Source organism: Pristiophorus japonicus, chromosome 21 (assembly GCF_044704955.1).
Source record: "Pristiophorus japonicus isolate sPriJap1 chromosome 21, sPriJap1.hap1, whole genome shotgun sequence".
Lineage (NCBI taxonomy): Eukaryota > Metazoa > Chordata > Chondrichthyes > Pristiophoridae > Pristiophorus > Pristiophorus japonicus.
The window spans coordinates 43799108-43812680 of record NC_091997.1 but is presented as its reverse complement, the minus strand read 5'-3'; the positions used below and the strand labels follow the sequence as shown (position 1 = coordinate 43812680).

At 47.1% G+C, this 13573-nt stretch overlaps 1 pseudogene; it reads left to right on the top strand.

Moving 5' to 3' along the window:
* The first annotated feature begins 265 nt into the window (after nt 1-265).
* LOC139234197 (U2 spliceosomal RNA) lies at nt 266-429 on the top strand (annotated as a pseudogene).
* Nucleotides 430-13573: the final 13144 nt, after the last annotated feature.

The following is a 13573-nucleotide window of genomic DNA, read 5'->3' as shown; positions in this document are numbered from 1 at the left end:
AATTCTTTCTCTGAAAGGATACACTTGCAAGAGGTTTGTAGAACTGTGCTTCTTCTGATATAGCGATAGAACCAGGCCATCAGCTCAGTTTCTCAGACCATCCATTCTTATGCGATGTCAGTGCTGTATGACGGACAGCGTTGTGCTCTGAACTGTCCCCATTGAGCTCAGACTGATCAAACTCAAGGAGTCGTTTGGAACCCTTATAACCAGCAGGGCAGGGAGATGCTCCAAGTAGCTGGAGCTGGGTTCCAATGCTACAACAACAACTTGTATTTATGTGTAGTATCTGTTCTTATCAGTTTAATATCCCCTATGGGGACATGATATTGAATTGATTTTTGGACAGGGAGCTGGATCAGGGGCATGCCCCGTCCACTCCATGCACCGACCTGGTATTGCAATATTTCCAGGAACGGTGCAACTTCGCCTCTCGGCCTTTTGGTCTAAGATCAAATACATTGGCGCAAAGTGATCTTTGGCGTTAGAGTTGATCTGGAACGAAATTGGATTTAAAAAAAAAACAACTTGTATTTATATAGCGCCTTTAACATAGTGAAACAAACCAAGGCGCTTCACAGGACAGGAGTATTATGAGATTTTAAAAAATTGGCACTGAGCTGCATAAGTAGAAATTAGCGCAATTAACCAAAAGCTTGGTCAAATAGGTAGGTTTTAAGGAACGTCTTGAAGAAGGAAAACGAGGGGGAGAGGTTTAGGGAGGGAATTCCAGAGCTTAGGTCCTTGGCAACAGAAGGCATGGGCACCAATGGTTGAGCAATTATAATCAGGGATGCTCAAGAGGGCAGAATTAGAGGAGCGCAGACATCTCGGGGGGTTTTGGGGCTGGAGGAGATTACAGAGATAGGGAGGAGCGAGGCAATGGAGGCAAGGCAGATCCCCGGGTTGAGAGGTCAATGTTCTAACAAACAGCACCATCTAGCCCCCCCTCTTCCTGTGCTGGTTTCGATTTAGAGCAATTAATTAGTCCGCTTTAAAAAAATCTAATTTAAATATAATTCCAATTGTTTGAAAGAAAGATTTGCATTTATATAGCGCCTTTCACGACCACCGGACATCTCAAAGTGTTTTACAGTCAATAAAGTACTTTTGGAGTGTAATCACTGTTGTAGTGTTTGTTATTTTTACGCCAAGAATTTTCCAAAACTTAATTATCCAAGTATTTTTACAAACATAAAATAGTATTACCACTGGAACTCTCTCCATGAACCTCTCCACCATTCCACTTCTCTCTTTTTTTCACCTTTAAAAGCCTTCTCAGAAACCAAGGTTAAGGCCACTTTTCCTAACTCTCCCACCATGGCTCACTCACTATCTTCCCCTTTTTCTGTTTCATTTATTTTCTCTGCCTCCTCTGTGGTACGTTTTCTATGTTAAAGGCTCTATATGAATGCACGTTCTTGTTGTCACAAGATAGTTACAGATGAGGAAGGCTGTTTAGCCACCTTGCTTCATACTTCCAGAGAGATTCTAACGTCCCCTCATTGCAGGATCAAATTATTTCTTCAATGAGTCCAGAGTTTTCAACTCCACTTCTCAATCTGGAAATGTATTCCACAAGTTAATCACTCTTTGGGTAGATCTTGACCTTGTGCGATAGAGTGAAACAGGTGATAGCAAGTTGGCAGCCCATTCTACATCTCTCCCAATGTTGTTATCCACTGAAGTCAGTCGGAATATAAATGGGGAGGGATGTAAAACAGGCTGCCGACTTGCTGTCGCCCATTTTACACGATTGCACAAAATCAAAATCTACCCCTTTGTCTCCTCACATCTGTCCTAAATGCTCCCTAGGGGTCAGCTGAGACTCGGTGGGTGGCACTCTCACCTCTTGTCAACTGTGTCAAAGGCTGCAGCCAAGTCAAGAAGGACGAGGAGGTATAGTTTGCCTTTGTCACAGTCACAAAGGATGTCATGTGTGACTTTGATGAGAGCAGTTTTGGTTCTGTGGCGGGGGCAGAGACCGGATTGAAGGGATTCAAACATGGAGCTGCGGGACCAGCCCGAATGTATTTGTGTAATATTGCCCCATCCGTTATTTTAGTGCAGGAGCTGATCCACTTAAAATAAACACATTCACATTTGGGTTGAAATTAGCAGACAGAAATATTAACTTTCCAAACATTTGTCCACAAATATCGGCAACAGTAATGCCAGTTTGTTTTGGGAGGATGAAGGGATTGAGAGTAAAATGAGACAGAGGATGGGTGGGATTGAGATCAGCCTAAAGTGATTAGTTTATTAGAGGATTGTCCGGGAGTCTCCAGGAATTAAAGATTCATCTTCTGGACGCTGGGAGCAACCTGGGAGAGAAATGTTGGAGGATTTAACAAAATGGTGTTATTTTCTGTGAACTTTCGTTTATTAGTTAGATAAATAATGAAGACGAAAGCCAAGGCTGTCTGACTGAGCGAGACTGTTGGAGACAGGAGGGCAGGTGATGAAACCTCCAGGAATACGTCCAACCAGAGTGGCCATCCCTGGTTTATTGGGTTGCGTAGTCTTTCTTTGCTCCTAAAACAATTTGTAATCTGGTGAACTGTAAAAGAGCCAGTGTGGGCCTGGGACAGCTTCAAATGCATTAGCTCCAAGTTGCCAGTGTATAAATAAAACCCTCAAAAAACAAACATACAAAAGGAAGAAAGAAATTCATTTCATTCTTAAAGTGCCTCTCACCTCCTTAAAGTATCCCAAAGCATTTTTACGACTAATGGATTACTTTTAAATGTTTTGTTATGTAGCTAAACGTGACAGGCAAACAGTCAAAATAAGGTCCCACAAACAGCAATTGAATAAATAACTAGAGTTTGGTTTTGATGGTGTTGTTTGAGGGAGCAATGTTGGCGAAGACACTGCTCTTCATGGGTCAGCTTGCTAAGCAGGTAGTCAGGGCCTTCATCTGAAATGCAGCACTCCTGACAATGTAGCACTCCTGCAGTGCTGCACTGAAATGTCAGCTAGATTATGCGCTCAAGTCTGTAATGAGGCTTGAACCTATGACCTCCTAATTCAGAGGTGAGAATACTGTCAAGCTGACCAAAGATGAATGCATATATGTTATGACATTGCAACTTGGTTTTAACTTCAATAGACGGGGGATTTTTTAGAACATCGAGGCATTGGGGAGGGGGGGGGGGGTAAAGTCCCCACTGCTTATCGCAGACAGCTATAACTGGTGGCTGGTTTAACAAACAGAGGATGGTGGCAAGTAGTGGAGATATGAAAGAACTCAGGGTAATTCTGTTCAGCGCAGAGGGTGATTCAGAAGCCTGCACTGGCAACCAATAAATCTGTCAACTTTGCTGAGATTAAACTGTCAGGTGTCTGTAGGAGTGTGAGTTAAATGGGCCGGGAGCTCTCTCTCCTCTTAAAACGGAACTGAAATCTGCCACCTCCATTCTTTATCACGCTCAACCAGCTCCGTTGGGCGGGCCACATCGTCCGCATGTCTGACATGGGACTCCCGAAGCAAGCACTCTGCTCGGAACTCCTACACGGCAAGTGAGCCCCAGGTGGGCAGAGGAAACATTTCAAGGACACCGTCAAAGCCTCCCCGATAAAATGCAACATCCCCACCGACACCTGGGAGGAGTGGAGGAAGAGCATCCGGGAGGGTGCTTAGCACCTCGAGTCTCGTCGCCGAGAGCATGCAGAAACCAAGCGCAGACAGCAGAAGGAGCATGCGACAAACCAGACTCCCCACCCACCCTTTCCTTCAACCACTGTCTGTCCCACCTGTGACAGAGACTGTAATTCCTGTATTGGACTGTACAGTCACCTGAGAACTCACTTTTAGAGTGGAAGCAAGTCTTCCTTGATTCCAAGGGACTGCCTATTATGATGATTATCGTTTTTAAATTTGATCATACTTAACCCCAATGAGAAAAAAACCTCTTTTGAAAGTTTAAAGTGGAGCCGGAATGTGTCCAGCTCAATAAGACGGTAAGAAGGGCTGACAGCACTGGGGGTTAAGACTTAATGACAGGTAATCATGAGGGCTACAAGCTGTTGCTTGAACTGCCTGAAATAGCCAGCCTGTTTTATACGTTTTAAACGGCGTCTTTGTAGTTGACGCCTGTAGTAAAGGGAAATGGACAGGGACATGTGCCTGACATAGGCAGCTATCCAGGATAAATAGCTTGGTGTAAATGGTGGGGACTTTATAAGTCTCGGGAAATGTGTGCATTGGTGTTGGGGTAAAGTGGCATCATTGATCATAAGTGAAACTCAGTGGCATTCGAAAGAAACTGCCACAAATGCTCAGAACTTCAGGGTGAACACCAAGGCCCTGAAATTTTGTGTAAACATTAATGTTTTGTGTGCTTTGTATGAAACAGCTTTGTCCGCTTTTTATTGGAGGCGTTAACTCATTTAAAGCCTCCATTAAAATAGCAGACTAAGGGGCTTACTCGGAACCCATTGAGCACTCCTATCCTAATCTTTGCGGGCCGTGAGTTTGAGGCTTCAGTGGATTCTGGTCGACTGATGGATGCTGCCCTGTGGAAGCGCAGTAACCTTGTGACTCATCGCTGATAATGAGATTACTTGCGCCGTGTGCTGTGGTTTGCGTTGTTGTTGTGGCTTTTTTGCTTTGCTGGGTACCTTAACAGTCCTCCTTTGGAGTCCACCAATCCCCTTTGAATACGGGTCAGGGGAATTCTGCCTGGCACTCGCTTTTATTTGGGGGGGTTTTCCAGTTTACACCGGGTCACCATTTCTTGTTTTTGTGTTTCTAACGATTAGACCTTTCTTGTTTCTTTAAAAAATTTTCCACTTCTCATATTTCTGGGGCCGGATTTTCGGATTTGCTCATTTCAGGGCGCTAATGGCGGCAGGGAGGTAAAGTTTGCGCCCGGGAACATTTTGTGCCTCATTCAGCAAAATTCATCAGCTGGGCCCTGAGTGTGGGGAGGAGTGCTAAGGGAGGTGTTACACACCTTTTTTAGGGCGCAAGGCCAGCTGAGCAAGCGAAAATTGGTTGCTAAAGAGCCAGACTCGGAGCACCCTAAGAGAGGCTTCCGTGGCAATAAAAGGAATCGCACCTAAAAACACAACAAACATTCCCAAGGCCTTAAACCCCTCACAATAAGCTACATCGCAAAAAAAAAACTAAACAAAACAATCAAACTTACCCAATTCCATGACTCACTGCCTCCGGGACAGCTCTGACCGCTGGGTTTTCCAGCTGGTCCCACCACGGCGCGCTAGGTGAAACAACAGGTTTCACCGCGCAGCTGAAACCGGCGGTGCTGCACACTGGCTCGACACTCCTGGGCGGTGCTGCTCCGCACCCCACAAACTCGCCAACAAGTTTTTCAGCGGGGGCGCAGGGAGCTGGCTGCCCGCCCGGAAACCATCCCCGTCGCCATTGCCGGCCCTCTGGGCGCGAGTAGAGGCGGCAACATAGCGAAAATAATACAGCATATTTTTAATTTTAATATTTTAATGTTAGCTCTCTTTATTTTACTTACTTTGCTCATACTTAATTTTGCTCTCTGGTGTTTTGTTATCATTTATAAATGTCAGTGCTTTCAGTTCAATTCCATTTTAACTTTCTTTCCAAAATGGAGGATTGAAGTTTTGAGCATCCTTTCTCAGTTTTGAATGACTTGTTCCTATTTTACATGCAAAGCAGTGTATGGTAGGAGGATGGGGGCAGTTCCATAAACTTGAGCTCATCTGCTGCCTTTATTCTAACTCACACCAAGTCCCGCTCACCCAGCACCCTTGTGCTCGCTGAACTACATTGGCTCCCGGTCCAGCAACACCTTAAATTTAAATTCTCATCCTTGTATTCAAATCCCTCCATGGCCTCAGCTCTCCCTATATCTGTAAACCCCTCAGGCCTTTCTATGCTCCGCGAACTCTGCATTCCTCCAATGTGGTATCTTGTGTATCCCCAACTTCCTTCAACCACCATCGGCGGCCGTGTCTTCAGCTGCCTGGGCCCTAAGCTCTGCAATTCCCTCCCTAAACCTCTTTGCCTCTCTACCTCTCTCTCCTCCTTTAAGGTGCACCTTAAAACCTACCTTGTGATCAAGCTTTTGGTCACCCGGGCCCCAAACATTCCTTCCAGGTAAAACAACAATTCATTTGTACTTTTTGCAATTTAGAGTACTGTATTCACTGCTCACAATGTGGTCTCCTCTACATTGGGGAGACCAAACGCAGATAGTGTGACCACTTTGCTGAACACCTCTGTTCAGTCCGTAAGTGTGACCCTGAGCTTCCAGTCGCTTGCCATTTTAATGATCAGTCCCACTCTGACCTCCATCACATACACTGTTCTAATGAAGTTCAACGGAAGCGCACGTTATCTTTTGATTAAGCAATTTGCAATCTTCTGGACTTAACACTGGCTGAAATTTTCACAGGTATGAACAGGTGAGCTGGGGGTGTGGGGGAAGTTAAAGTTGTAAAAATGTAAAACCTACCTATAACCCGCCCACTTTCACCTTTCACTCAGGCGGGACGGTGGGGGGGGGGGGGGCGAGGAGGGGGTAGGGGGGCGAGGAGGGGGTAGGGGCTGCTAACTTGCTGCCAGGAGGTGGGTTGGCAATTTAAATATTATATTAAGGCCAGAAGCCTAGGCTTTAACCTGTTTTGCAGGTGTTACTGCAGGCGGCTGGACATCCCGGGGCTCAGGATTCCTGCTGGCTGCACTGAGGTGGCCTCAGCCTCGGGGAGCAATGCTTGTGGGTTGAGAGGAATGGGAGTGCTTCCTCATGGCCCCCCCAAGCTCCCCCACCAGCAGCCTGCACCCCCCCCACCCGGGATTGGGATTCAGACCCTGTCCGGGATTGTGACTCAGCCCCAGACGATTGGAGCACCTTCCTGGTGGCCTCCCGGGGGATCAGATTTCCTCTGTGGATGGGAACATCCTTCCTCCCAGCCTTGGAACCCCCTCCCCCCAACCACCATCCTGGACCTGGAATCTACCTGGTCCTGGGGCCTCCTGGTCCACGTTCCCCCCCCGCCCCCGACTTCCAGGCGGGGAGCCCATCCATTCCATCGCACACACTCTGTGGAGCAAAACTTCACAGTTTCCGGATTTCCCGTTGTCTCCTGGGTACCCTCGCACCATGTGGGTGGGACCTGGAAAAATCCTGCCCATTGAGTTCAACAATTTCAGGTCATAACCACTGCTCCAATCTTTTCGGACGGCAGATGCTGGCAACGATTCTGCTGCTGCCATTTAGTTTCTTTACTTGTCCCATTACCACCACCTTTTGCCTCCTTCGTCGTCTAATCTCTCCTGCCTTCTCCCCATCACAGACCTTCCCTTTAGTTCTTACCTCCCCTCCCCCCTTTCCCTGCCACCATACTTGCTCCAAAGCTGTTAAATCTGTAACATTTCCCTGCTCTGACGAAAGATCATCCTCCTGAAACATTAACCCTGTTTCTTTCTCCACAGGTGCTGCCTGATCTACTGAACATTTCCAGCATTGTCTCTTAGTATTTCAGATTTCCAGCACAGAATCAGAGAAAGGTTGCAGCACGGATGAAGGCCATTCGGCCCATCGAGCCCATGCCGGCTCTCTTCAACAGCACTTCAGCTGGTCCCATTCCCCTGCCCATTTCCTATAGCCTTGCAATTCTTTTCTTTCAGGTACTTATCAAACTCCCTTTTGAAAGCTACGATTGAGTCCAGATCCTAACCACTCGCTGCTTAAAACGGATTTTTTTTAGGTCGCCTTTGGCTCTTTTGGCAATTACCTTAAATCCGCTGGTTCTTGACCCTTCTGCCAATAGGAACAGTTTCTCTCTATCTACTCTGTCCAGACCCCTCATGATTTTGAACACCTCTCTCAAATCTCCTCTCACTCTTCTCTGCTGTAAGGAGAACAACCCCAGCTTCTCCAGTCTATCCACGTCACTGAAGTCCCTCATCCCTGGAATCATTTTCGTAAATCTTTTCTGCACCTTCTCCAAGGCCTTCACATCTGTTGTGTATGCATGCCTGTTAACTGTGTGATGTCTGTAACACTGTTATGCAACACTGAATGTACCCTTACACTGTACACACCTTGCCTGTACACCAGAGGGTGCTGCTGCTGGAGACCTAAGGGTTGCCTGCACACTGCAGGTAACCCAGTATAAAAAGGAACACACAGCTTGTTGCCCTCACTCAGGAGCTGCAAATAAAGGACTACAGGTCCACACAGTTTAAGTATCATACCCTGCCTCGTGGAGTCATTACTAGAGGTGCCTACCTATGCTACAACTGACGACGGGAATACGAGGTCATGAACCACACGCGCAGCATGTCGAATCTCAGCAACTTTCAGCAATTTACCAATGGGGAAGATTGGGACGCTTTTGTAGAAAGATTGGAACACTTAAGGAGACTGGCTGCACCGTGCGACTTTGGCGACCACCTAAATGAAGCACTAAGGGACTCTAAACCAACGAGAGCAGTGCACCGCATTGATACTTCTAAGGGCAGATATGCTGCCCCGTGTCCCGCAATCCTGAGTCCGCCACATGGGGCAAACCGGCTAGCCCCGTGCTGATGCTGTGGAGGAATCCACAGGGCCCACCAGTGTCACTACAAAGACTATGCATGCAAAGAGAAAAGGCACCTTCAAAGGATGTGCAGAAAAAGCTTTACTCACCGCGTCTCTGATGAGTTGGCTGATCAACGGGGCTCCGACACAGAGGAAGATGAAGTTGCTCAACTCCTGGAAGAAGAGTATGGAACTCATACCTGCTCCACCGAAAGTTCTCCGTGGGGGATGAAAGTAGACGTCGACGGGGTCCCAGTTTCTATGGAGAGCGACACAGGGAGCGAGCCAGTCTGTGATGAGCCAAGCAACCTTTGAAGAACTTTGGATGAATCCCGCCAATCGACCACAAAGGCAGCCTGTCCAAGCGAAGCTGCTCCCAGGCCTCCGGGCTCCGGCAATCGACCTCGAACATGGATCCATCGCAGCATCCGAAGGTTCCACTGAACAGCTCGACTGCCCACAGCATCCCGGCGAAATCGCCAAGACCGAGGATCCAAACTCCACTTTCTGGGCCGAGGCAGCACTCCAAGAGATGAACGGCGAAAGAAATGGACTCCTGATGTCCAGGGTCGAACCTGTGGGAGGAAAGAGTACCACTGCCTACCTGCAGGAAAGCCAGAAAATGCCAGCCGCAGCACAAGGAGAAAAACTTGTAATCAAAATGGCCACGGCCATACCAAAAGTGAGCATGGAGGAGCATCACGTGACACCAAGCGGCCAATCGGATTTGAAGGCTCCCTTAAAGGAGACCGGTAACCAAAGAAAGTTAAAGGGGAAGTTTCAACTATTTGAGTACACGGACTTTAAAGCTAAAGATGTAATTAAAGGGTGCAAGAATGAAAATGTATGCAATGTAACCATGAATTGTGATGCTGGTTTAACTAATGTGACTAATGAGATGAATGCAGGTGTCAGTTAGGTTAAGAACAAGTTTATTATGCTTAACAATAATGATAAAGAAACCAGGGGACCCAAAAGTGATGCAAATGCTAGAATGTATAATGCAGGCTCGACTATGTGTGATCAGAGCTAAGGTGTCATTTAAACCGGTAGGACAATGCCAAAGGACATTGGGTCCTGCAGGGACCATGCTGATGCCAATGGAATCCTCCTGTGGGAGACCCCAGGTCCAGCAGGCTACCTGACCATGTAGCCTGGACCTTTGGAATGAATGTGATGCCCCTTGCAGGACACACACACAGCCAGTGGGAGCAGACCCACGACAGGGACAGCGGTCAATGGGCAGCCCAGCCACCACCAATGGCAACCTGCACCAGATCAGCCCTACAACCCCTGGCCACCAGAGCCAACACCAGGAGCATGAGGCCAATACCCTCCAGCTTCCCTGGCAAACCCTGGAATGACCTGACCCTCATCCCAATTGGTGGACAAGGAGCCCACCCAGTCTTGTGGCCCTGCCCACTCAGGAGCTGCAAATAAAGGACTACAGGTCTACACAGTTTAAGTATCATACCTTGCCTCATGGAGTCATTACTAGAGGTGCCTACCTATGCTACAACTGACGACGGGAATACGAGGTCATGAACCACACGCACAGCATGTCGAATCTCAGCAACTTTCAGCAATTTACCGATGGGGAAGATTGGGACGCTTTTGGAGAAAGATTGGACCCCACAACAACAGTGGATAAGGAGCCCACCCAGTCTTGTGGTCCTGCCCACAACTACCCACATCACAGTACATACACACCACCCACTCCTGCCGTGGCTCCCCCCCCCGAGGGATCCCACAACAGTAACACCCACATGGTCTGTGTGTGAGGGAGGGGAAATGTACGAGGCCAGCCTCAAGCAGAAGGGTCACACCTGGCAACCACACAACCCTCAGCACAACCTCCCATAGCCCACCACTGATCACCTCCCTGGTCATGACAATGAGGATATGAAAAATGCTTGGGGGGGGGGGGGAGTGCTGTTGTGTATGCATGCCTGTTTACTGTGTGGTGTCTGTAACACTGTTATGCAACACTGAATGTACCCTTACACTATACACATCTTGCCTATACACCATAGGGTGCTGCTGCTGGAGACCTAAGGGTTGCCTGCACATGGCAGGTAACCCAGTATAAAAAGGAACACACAGCTTGTTGTCCTCACTCAGGAGCTGCAAATAAAGGACTACAGGTCTACACAGTTTAAGTATCATACCCTGCCTTGTGGAGTCATTACTAAAGGTGCCTACCTACGCTACAACATCCTTCTTAAAGTGCGGTGCCCAGAACCGGACACAATACTCCAGTTGTGTCCGAACCAGTGTTTTGTACAGGTTCATCATAATTTCTATGCTTTTGTTGCCTATACGGCTATTCATGATGCTCAAGATCCCATAAGGTTTTTTGAATGCTTTCTCAACTTGTCCTGCCACCTTCAATGATTTTTGCACATATACTCGCAGGTCTCTCTGTTCATCCACCCCCTTTAGGATTGTACCCTTTAGTTTATATTGCCTCTCCTCATTCTTTCTACCAAAATGTATCACTTCGCTCTTTTCTGCGTTAAACTTCATCTGCCATGTGTCCGCCCATTCCACCAGCCTGTCTATGTCCGCTTGAAGCCTATCACTCTCCCCCTCACTGTTCACTATACTTCCAAATTTTGGGCCTTCTGAAAATATTGAAATTGTGCCCTGTACAACCAGGTCCAAGTCATTAATATATACAGGTAGAGCATCCAAAATCAGGAAACCTCAGGATCTAGGCTGTTCTGGATCTCGGGTATTTCTGGATATCGAAACGTCTTTCCGACGTTCCGAATCTGGAAATGCCTGGGTCAAGGTAAGGGGGGTGGGGGTAGGGGGGGTGGATGCGGTGGCGGAGCAGGCGGGTGTGGGGGCCGGGGGGGGCGGCGGGTCATGATTGCAGAACATTCTGAATTTCAGAACTCCGGATTTCAGACGCTCAACCTGTATTAAGAAAAGCATTGCTCCGAGAACTGACCCCTGGGAATACCACTGTATACCTTCCTCCAGTCCAAAAACAGCCATTCTTCACTACTCTCTGTTGCCAGTCACTTAGCCGATTTCATGTGCATGTTGCCACTGTCCCTTTTATTCCCTGGGCTTCAACTTTTCTGGCAAGCCCATTATGTGGCACTTTGTCAAACGCCTTTTGCAAATCCATGTACACCACATCAACCGCATTGCCCTCATCAACCCTCTCTGTTAACTCATCAAAAAACTCAATCAAGTTGGCTGAACATGATTTGCCTTTAACAAATCTGTCCTGGCTTTCCTTAATTAATCCACACTTGTCCACTGTTAACTTTGTCCCTGATTTTTGTTATGACATCTGTCATACGCGCCGACGACACTTCCTGCACACATGGTTGCCCAGGACATGGGAAGCGCCCTAGCTTTCCCACGTGGCACAGGATGTGCATTCTGTTGGACTGAGGTGCCCTGCCATGTCTCTATTAATAGGCTACTAACTAACTTACAGAAATAAACTTAAGACTCAGGGAGAAAAATTCGGTACCTTAGCGCCTGCAGTTAGCGCCTGGCGGCGGCGCTAATAAGACACTGAGGCAGTAGTGCCGTGGTGAGGCGAATGCAGTGCCGCATGCCAAATTCAGCCCCCCCGTAGTGCCGTCGCTACGAGTTAGCACCGGGGACTTCAGCAGCAGGCAGATCGTAATGTCATTGGGAGCCCAATCTGCAAAATTTAGTGTTGCCCCAGCCTTACCGCCTCGACCCAACAGCGACAGGGAGAGGAGGTGTCAAGCAGGTGGATGTCGGCTCCAGAGGCGCTACTTAAAGGGATCATGAGTAATGAGTGGCAGGTTAGTACTGTTTCACTGCTTCCTTGTCAGTAAACTTCTATGATTCGATGATTCTATGGTTTATATATTGGGGATATTTATAATATGAAGCAATTGGTGTTAGCCTGACATTTATTATTGGAAAGTTGCTCGAAGTGATCATAAGAGATGCCCTTTATGATCATTGGGAAAAGGATGGGGTAGTTAGAAATTCACAACACGGCTTCCAAAAAAATAGGCCATGCCTAACAAATTTGATAGAGTTTTCTACCCGGTCTTTCAGAAAGCCTTTGATAAGTTACCTCACACTAGGTTACTTCACAAAATGGAATCTTGTGGTAACATGTAGGAATTTGAAACGCAGGATTAGGAATTGGCTCCAATCCCGCAGCCAAAAAGTTATAGTTAATGCAGCTTGGAGACACCTTCCTGGTGATGTAACCCTAACCCTAACCCTAATCCTAGGACTGTTTCTCTTCTCGGTCTTTATTAATAACCTGAACAATGATGTTGGGAGTATGGTAAACAAGTTTGTAGATGACACCAAAATCTGAGCAAGGGTTAAAACGGTAGAGGAGTGCAATCAAATCCAAAAAGATTTAATTGTGCTCGGGGTCACACATTGGCTAATGGCATTTAATTTCGATAAATGCAGCGTCATGCATTTTGTTCAGGCCACAACAGAATATACGTACCATTTGCAAGGAACAATGCTGAACGATGCAGAGAGTAAAAGATCTTGGTGTTCTTGTGCAAAGATCACTGAAGATTCATGACCAATACAGAGAAATTGTAGCTAAAGTTAACAAGGTAATGCATTGTATTAATAGAACCACTCAGTATAACTCAAATTACACCATTTTGATGCTGTACAAGTTGCCGATCAGACCACATCTCGAGTACTGTGTCCAGTTTTGGGCCCCTCACATGGTGGGTGATATAATGACTTTGGAAAAGGTCCAAAGGAGAGCTACAAGAATGATTCTTAGCTTAAAGAACCTCAGCTAGTCAGATAGGCTCAAGGACCTTGAACTATTTACATTTGGGCAGCGTGGTCATAGAGGTATGTAAAATATTTAAAGGACTGGAGAGCGTCCCTACTGATAGATAATCCAGTTTATCAGATTGGGGACGACCAGGGGACACCTGTTTATACTATGTAAGAGTAGGATAGGCTAGATGTTCGGCAATTTTTCTTTCCCCAGAGAATTGTGGGCCTCTGGAATACATTGCTGGCTGATGTGATGGGTGCTGACTCTACCTTCAAGA